This window comes from Bufo bufo, chromosome 9 (assembly GCF_905171765.1).
Source record: "Bufo bufo chromosome 9, aBufBuf1.1, whole genome shotgun sequence".
NCBI lineage: Eukaryota > Metazoa > Chordata > Amphibia > Anura > Bufonidae > Bufo > Bufo bufo.
The window spans coordinates 98,150,631-98,158,501 of NC_053397.1; the positions used below are offsets into that span (position 1 = coordinate 98,150,631).

The 7,871-nt window shown below is 50.3% G+C and overlaps 1 long non-coding RNA gene across 1 annotated transcript; it reads right to left on the bottom strand.

Moving 5' to 3' along the window:
* Positions 1-293: 293 nt before the first annotated feature.
* Positions 294-7,194, bottom strand: LOC120979525. The gene is made up of 3 exons (XR_005774309.1): positions 7,146-7,194; positions 5,207-5,366; positions 294-304 (listed from the first exon to the last, which is right to left on the bottom strand). It is a non-coding gene; the product is annotated as an uncharacterized LOC120979525 (long non-coding RNA).
* Between the last annotated feature and the right edge of the window lie 677 nt (positions 7,195-7,871).

Consider the following 7,871-nt stretch of genomic DNA (forward strand, 5'->3'; position numbering starts at 1 on the left):
TCCACCATGTTAGTGAAATGTTGCCTCCTGCTAACACGTTCCGTATCAGGTGGTGGTGCACTTAGCTGTGGCGTGTTGACAAAACTTTTCCACATCTCTGCCATGCTAACCCTGCTGTCAGAGGAGCTGGGTGTGACACAGCTGCGTTGGCGACCTCTTGCTCCTCCTCTGCCTTCGCCTTGGGCTTCCACTGGTTCCCCTGTGACATTTGGGAATGCTCTCAGTAGCGCGTCTACCAACGTGCGCTTGTACTCGCGCATCTTCCTATCACGCTCCAGTGTAGGAAGTAAGGTGGGCACATTGTCTTCGTACCGGGGATCCAGCAGGGTGGCAACCCAGTAGTCCGCACACGTTAAAATGTGGGCAACTCTGCTGTCGTTGCGCAGGCACTGCAGCATGTAGTCGCTCATGTGTGCCAGGCTGCCCAGAGGTAAGGACAAGCTGTCCTCTGTGGGAGGCGTATCGTCATCGTCCTGTGTTTGCCCCCAGCCACGCACCAGTGATGGGCCCGAGCTGCTTTGGGTGCCACCCCGCTGTGAACATGCTTCATCCTCATCCTCCTCCACCTCCTCCTCATCCTCGTCCTCCTCGTCCTCCAGTAGTGGGCCCTGTCTGGCCACATTTGTACCTGGCCTCTGGTGTTGCAAAAAACCTCCCTCTGAGTCACTTCGAAGAGACTGGCCTGAAAGTGCTAAAAATGACCCCTCTTCCTCCTCTTCCTCCTGGGCCACCTCCTCTTCCATCATCGCCCTAAGTTTTTTCTCAAGGAGACATAGAAGTGGTATTGTAACGCTGATAACGGCGTCATCGCCACTGGCCATGTTGGTGGAGTACTCGAAACAGCGCAACAGGGCACACAGGTCTCGCATGGAGGCCCAGTCATTGGTGGTGAAGTGGGTCTGATCCGCAGTGCGACTGACCCGTGCGTGCTGCAGCTGAAACTCCACTATGGCCTGCTGCTGCTCGCACAGTCTGTCCAGCATATGCAAGGTGGAGTTCCACCTGGTGGGCACGTCGCATATGAGGCGGTGAGCGGGAAGGCCGAAGTTACGCTGTAGCGCAGACAGGCGAGCAGCGGCAGGGTGTGAACGCCGGAAGCGCGAACAGACGGCCAGCACTTTATGCAGCAGCTCTGACATGTCGGGGTAGTTGCGAATGAACTTCTGCACCCCCAAATTCAGCACATGCGCCAGGCAAGGGATGTGCGTCAAACCGGCTAGTCCCAGAGCTGCAACGAGAGTTCGGCAATATTTTTTAACCCAGAAAAAAAAAAGGGCTTTTACGGTCGCTACAAATAACTTGACCAGCTAAAACAGTACAGATTTGCTTGAATAGAAATGTGAGACCTGTTTTTTTTTGCACTGTGTGACAGGTTAAGGTTTTATCTCAGAATCAGACTTCTATCTGCACGGTAGCGTGTGTCTTAGGTTTTTCTGAATGACACTATCAGTACCTTCAATGTAAGATATCCTTTTTGGGATAGATTTTAAGTAGGCCTCATATACCAGAAACTAGTTATTTTGAGAATGGCAAATTTGGGAATAGTTTTTCAACCCAGAACAAAAAGTGTGCTTTTACGGTCACTACAAATAACTTGACCAGCTAAAACAGTACAGATTTGGTTGAATAGAAATGTCAGGTCTATTTTTTAGGCGCTGGGTGACAGGCTCAACTTGCCCCTGATGTAGTATATGGCCAAAAAATAACCACACTGTTGATGGTTAAATGCACTTGGGTGACACAGGCTCAGCCTGCACCAGATGTAGTATATGGCCAAAAAATAATCAGACTGTTGATGGTTAAATGCACTTCGGTGACACAGGCTCAGGCTGCAGCTGATGTAGTATATGGCCAAAAAATAACCAGACTGTTGATGGTTAAATGCACTTCGGTGACACAGGCTCAGCCTGCAGCTGATGTAGGATATAGCACAAAATAACCACACTATCGATGGTTAAATACACTTGGTGATAGCTCGTGCTGGCGCACCACAAGTCACAAAATGGCCGCCGATCACCCCAGAAAAAAAGTGATCTAAAAACGCTCTGGGCAGCCTCGAAAAAGTGAGCAAGTCAATAATAGCACTTCAATGATCCACAGCTGCAGATCGATCACAGAATGAAGTCTTTTGGAGGAGTTAATCTGCCTAATCTCGCCCTAACGTCGCAGCTGCAACCTCTCCCTATACTGATCATAGCAGAGTGACGTGCGGCGCTACGTGACTCCAGCTTAAATAGAGGCTGGGTCACATGGTGCACTGGCCAATCACAGCCATGCCAATAGTAGGCATGGCTGTGATGGCCTCTTGGGCCAAGTGGTATGACGCTTGTTGATTGGCTGCTTTGCAGCCTTTCAAAAAGCGCCAAGAAAGCGCCGAACACCGAACCCGAACCCAGACTTTTACGAAAATGTTCGGGTTCGGATCCGTGTCACGGACACCCCAAAATTCGGTACGAAACCGAACTATACAGTTCGGGTTCGCTCATCCCTATTCCTAAGTGGACAATTTGATTTCACAGAAGTGTGATTGACTTGGAGTTACATTGTGTTGTTTAAGTGTTCCCTTTATTTTTTTGAGCAGTGTATATATATATATATATATATATATATATAAATATGGTAGGGATTTGCTCTGGTAGGCAGGGTAAGCAGATGCAATACAGAGGCAAGACCACGGTTGAAAAGCAAAAGTTCAGTGTTTATTCACACAAAAAGGCAGAAAAGTAAAACAATACTTTGCAGGGTCCTGGTGTTAATTCACACAGCAAGACTCCACAGAACAAAACATGTTACCTGGCAGTCTACAGCAGGCTTTAGGGCGCCTGACTCCCAGCAGGCGGCTCTCATGCGACTCTCAGCCTTGCAGCATGGCGGAACTGCTCAGCTCCCAAAAAAAGAGTTTCCACAGCTCCACTATCACCTGGAGAATCATTCCACACCCAGCTGAGCTGCTGCCTGGGTTTTTAAATCCCAGCCCAAAATCTGGCCTGGAACGTGGGGAACAGCCATCCACCCTGCTCTTTGGCTGCTCCCAATAAGAACCGGCCCGGATCGGCTTTACAGCCACACTAAGTTAAAACAGTGTCAGCGAGCTCTAGCTGCCGCTGACACACACAAAATTACCGGTTCCTATCTCACCGAGGCCAGGAACCTTGGTGACACGTACCTTCGGTCAATGACAGACCCTTGCGCCTTCCTACATACCTCCCCCTTTGTTCAACCCTGATGGGGTGAACACACGCCAGACAGTGAACTCAGGACAGGGCATCCGCGTTTCCCTGTAACCGGCCTGCCCTGTGTTCTACTGTAAACTTACAGTTTTGTAGAGACAAGAACCACCTGGTGACCCGACCATTGCTCTCTTTGGCCTGGCTCATCCACTTGAGAGGGAAGTGGTCGGTCACCAGATGGAACTTCCTGCCCAACAGATAATAGCGGAGAGACTCGAGTGCCCACTTAATGGCCAGGCACTCTCTCTCCACTATACTGTACCGGGTCTCCGCTGGAGTTAGCTTAAGGCTGAAGAAGACAACGGGATGCTCCTCCCCGTTGACTTCCTGAGACAGTACCGCACCGAGGCCTACTTCGGAGGCATCGGTCTGTACCACAAATTCCCTATTGAAGTCGGGCGTCACCAAAATCGGGGACCCACATAGGGCCGACTTCAAAGCTGAGAAAGCCTCTTTTGCCTGGTCATTCCAGCGGACTATCACGGACTTCCGTCCCTTTAAGAGCCCTGGCAACGGAGCCGCTAAAGTGGCAAAATGGGGCACAATCCTCATATAATAGCCCACCATTCCCAGGAATGACTTTACTTGTATAGAGGTGGCAGGTCGGGGCCAATTCCGTATCGCCTCTATTTTGTTTACTTGGGGTTTGATGACTCCACGCCCAATGACATACCCAAGGTATTTAGTCTCCTCTAACCCTATCGCACATTTCTTTGGGTTAGCTGTTAGTCTTACCTTTTGAAGGGAGTCCACTACGGCCTGTACTTTGGGCAGGTGACTTTCCCAGTCGATACTGTGAATGATAATAGCATCCAGATAAGCCGAGGCGTACCGCCGATGTGGACGAATTACAATATCCATTAGATGTTGAAAAGTGGCGGGGGCGGCATGCAGGCCAAAGGGTAACACCTTATATTGTACAGTCCCTCTGGTGTAACGAAGGCAGTTTTATCAATGGCAGCCTCCGTCAAGGGTACCTGCCAGTACCATTTGGCGAGGTCCAAAATAGAAAAATACCTGGCTTGGTCTAACCTCTCAATAAGTTCATCTACCCGAGGCATGGGATATGCCACAAACTTAGATATTTTGTTTAATTTCCGAAAATCGTAACGTCCTGTCTGGCTTGGAATTAAGACTATAGGACTGGCCCACTCACTTTTAGACTCTTTAATGACGTCAAGCCGCAACATGAACTCCACTTCCTCCGAGATGGATTTTTGCCGAGACTCGGTTACCCGGTATGGCTTTAACCGGACTTCTGCCTGAGGCTCAGTAACAATTTCATGTTGGATTACGGAAGTGCGTCCAGGAAGGTCTGAGAACACATCCGTGTTTCGACTAACAAACTCCCTGGTTTCCTGAGCCTGTTTAGAGGAGAGGCTGTCAGCAATTTTTCTTTGCATCAGACAGAGGAGCCGGAACCTCTTGCCCTAGAAAATCCGGCCACGGGCTGTCTTCCGTACAGGTTTCACTATCCTTCCAAGGTTTTAGTAAATTAACATGGTAAACCTGCTCTGGCTTTCGCCTCCCCAGCTGGTGTACCTTGCAATTTACCTCTCCAATTTTTTCACGTTCCTCGTATGGCCCCTGCCACCTGGCTAGGAACTTACTGTCCACGGTCGGCACCAGAACCAAAACCCGATCACCCGGGTTAAAGATCCGGACCCGAGCCTGCTGATCATAGATCCAACTCAGGGCTCGCTGAGCGGCCTCCATATGCTCCCTGACAAGAGGCAAAACGGTCTCCATTCTCTGTTGCATCTTGGTAACATATTCAAGGATGCTTTTATGCAGAGTGGGTTGTTATTCCCACGCCTCTTTGTCTATGTCCAACAAGCCACGAGGATGTTTGCCATATAGCAATTCGAAGGGCAAGAACCCAGTAGAGGCCCGGGGCCAGGGCCCCCCCCCCATGACACTTGCTGACTTTAACGTCCCGTATTGACTCTGGAGATTTAATTTGTGGATGTTCATACAGAAGAAACTGTATATTGTGCGGCACAGTGTATGCTATATGTGTATAACAAACATATTTCACATGAGAACTTACAGTTACATGGCTTGGCCCTTGGCGATCTCGGACGCCACTTCAACACTTTGGCTGGGGGCTCGGCGGAGCTGATGTTGTGTTTTATCCTAATGAGAAAGATTTCATAATAGGGATTTGAAGAAGGGGCAGAGGGATAGCAGAGCAGGGAGATGCTGGTGCTACTACTAGGGGGCTCATACCATGGGGGAGTAATAAACCCCACCATAATGCCCGCCCGTAGAAATAATTCTCCTTAGGCCTCATGCACACGACCGTTGTTTTATTCCGTGTCCGTTGTGCCGTTTTTCGTGATTTTCTGCGGACCCATTGACTTTCAATGGGTCCGTTGAAAACTCGGCTAATGTACCGTTTGTCATCCGCGTCCGTGATCCGTGGTTCCAGTCTATCCTAAAAATATAACCTGTCCTATTATTTTCACGGAAAACGGTTTGCGGATCCATTCAAGTCAATGGGACCGCTAAAAAACACGGAGGCACACAAGATTGTCATCCTCGTCCGCGTCCGTTTTTTTCTTATTATTTGCATGGCAAACCTGTCTTAGATTTTTTTTTACTTTCCTTCATGTCTGGTGATCCTCCAAAAATAAAGGAAGACACACGGAAACAAAAACTGAAACGGATCACGGAACAACAGAACCCCATTTTGCGGAACGGAACACAACAATGGTCGTGTGCATGAGGCCTTATAATGTGACAGTGCAAAAAATACCCCCTTGTAATGCCCCCAGTTGAGCTAATGTTCCAAATAGTGCCCCCATAATGTGCCAGTATAAAATACCCCTAAATAGTGCCCCCAGTAAATGCCCCATAGTGCTCCTCTCCCACCTCCCTCCTAGTGCCCCCCCATAATGTACCAGTATAAAATGCCCCATATATAGTGCCCCAGTAGATGCCCTCAGTGTCCCCCATAATTTGTAAGAATAAAATTCCCCTTCTTAGTGCCCCCGTAAAGGACCCCATAGTACCCACCATAATGTGTCACAGTATAAAATGCTACTGTACAGAGCCCCCCATATAAAATACCCCTTCTTTGTGGCCTCAGTAGATGCCCCTATAGTGCCCACCAATAATGTGCCAGTAAGAAGTGCCCCGATAGATGTCCCCCAATAATGTGCCAGTAAAATGTGCTCCCATAGATGCCCCCAATCATGTGCCAGTAATAAGAGCCCCCCCACTATCTTGTGCCAGTAACAAGAGACCCCCCATGTCATGTGCCAGTAGCCAGACCCCCCCCTATATCATGTGCCAGTAGCCAGAGCCCCCCCTATCATGTGCCAGTAGCCAGAGCCCCCATCATGTGCCAATAGCCATAGTCCCCCCTATCATGTGCCAGTAGCCAGACCCCCCTTATAATGTGCCAGTAACCAGAGCCCCCCCCATCATGTGCCAGTAGTCATAGCCCCCCCATCATGTGCCAGTAGCCAGAGCCCCCCTATCATTTGCCAGTAGCCAGAGCCCCCTATCATGTGCCAGTAGCCATAGCCCCCCTATCATGTGCCAGTAGCCAGAGCCCCCCTATCATGTGTCAGTAGCCAGAGCCCCCCCATCATGTGCCAGTAGCCATAGGCCCCCCATCATGTGCCAGTAGCCATAGGCCCCCCCATCATGTGCCAGTAGCCATAGCCCCCCCTATCATGTGCCAGTAGCCAGAGCCCCCTATCATGTGCCAGTAGCCATAGGCCCCCCCATCATGTGCCAGTAGCCATAGCCCCCCCTATCATGTGCCAGTAGCCAGAGCCCCCCCTATAATGTGCCAGTAGCCAGAGGGCCCCCCCATCATGTGCCAGTAGCCAGTGCCTCATATCAGTAGCCGCCAGTATTGTACACAAAAAACACACACAAAAAAAATAAAACACTTATACTTACCTCTATGTCAGCGATGCGATGCGATGCAGGCCTCTTCCAGCCTGTGTCCTTTCGCTGTACGGCTCAGGTGGCGCGATGACATCATCACGCCGCCTGCGCCGGCCTCTGATAGGCTGCCAGCCTAGTGCCGGCAGCCTAAGAGAGGAACAGGGGAGGGACACACCTCTCCCTCCCCTGCCCTGCCGCACAGCCATCTGTATCAATACAGATGACTATGGAGATGAGCGCTTCCACAAAGTAAGCGCTCATCTCCCTGTGCCCTGCCGCCGGCACGGGGGACGAGGCCCACAAAAATATATTTATTTGCGGGCCGGCGGGGGCCCCTATGACTTGGGGGCCCGGGGGCAATTGCCCTCCTTTCCTTAATGGAAGCGCCGGCCCTGTCTGGGGCACCTCTCGCACTGCGAACATGAGACAGGGCAGAAGAAGGTCCCAATCCTTTCCATCTTTGGACACCACCCTTTTAAACATGTTTTTTTTTAGTTTTATTAAACCTTTCAACCAGTCCGTCCGTTTGTGGATGGTACCCGGACGTCCGTAACTGTTTAATACGCAGCAACTTATAGAGTTCTCTCATGACCTTGGACATAAAAGGGGTCCCCTGGTCAGTCAGAACCTCTTTAGGTAGCCCCACTCGGGAGAACATCTCCATTAGCTCTTTAGCTATAAGTTTTGCCGATGTATGTCACAGTGGCACTGCCTCCGGGTACCGAGTGGCGTAATCAA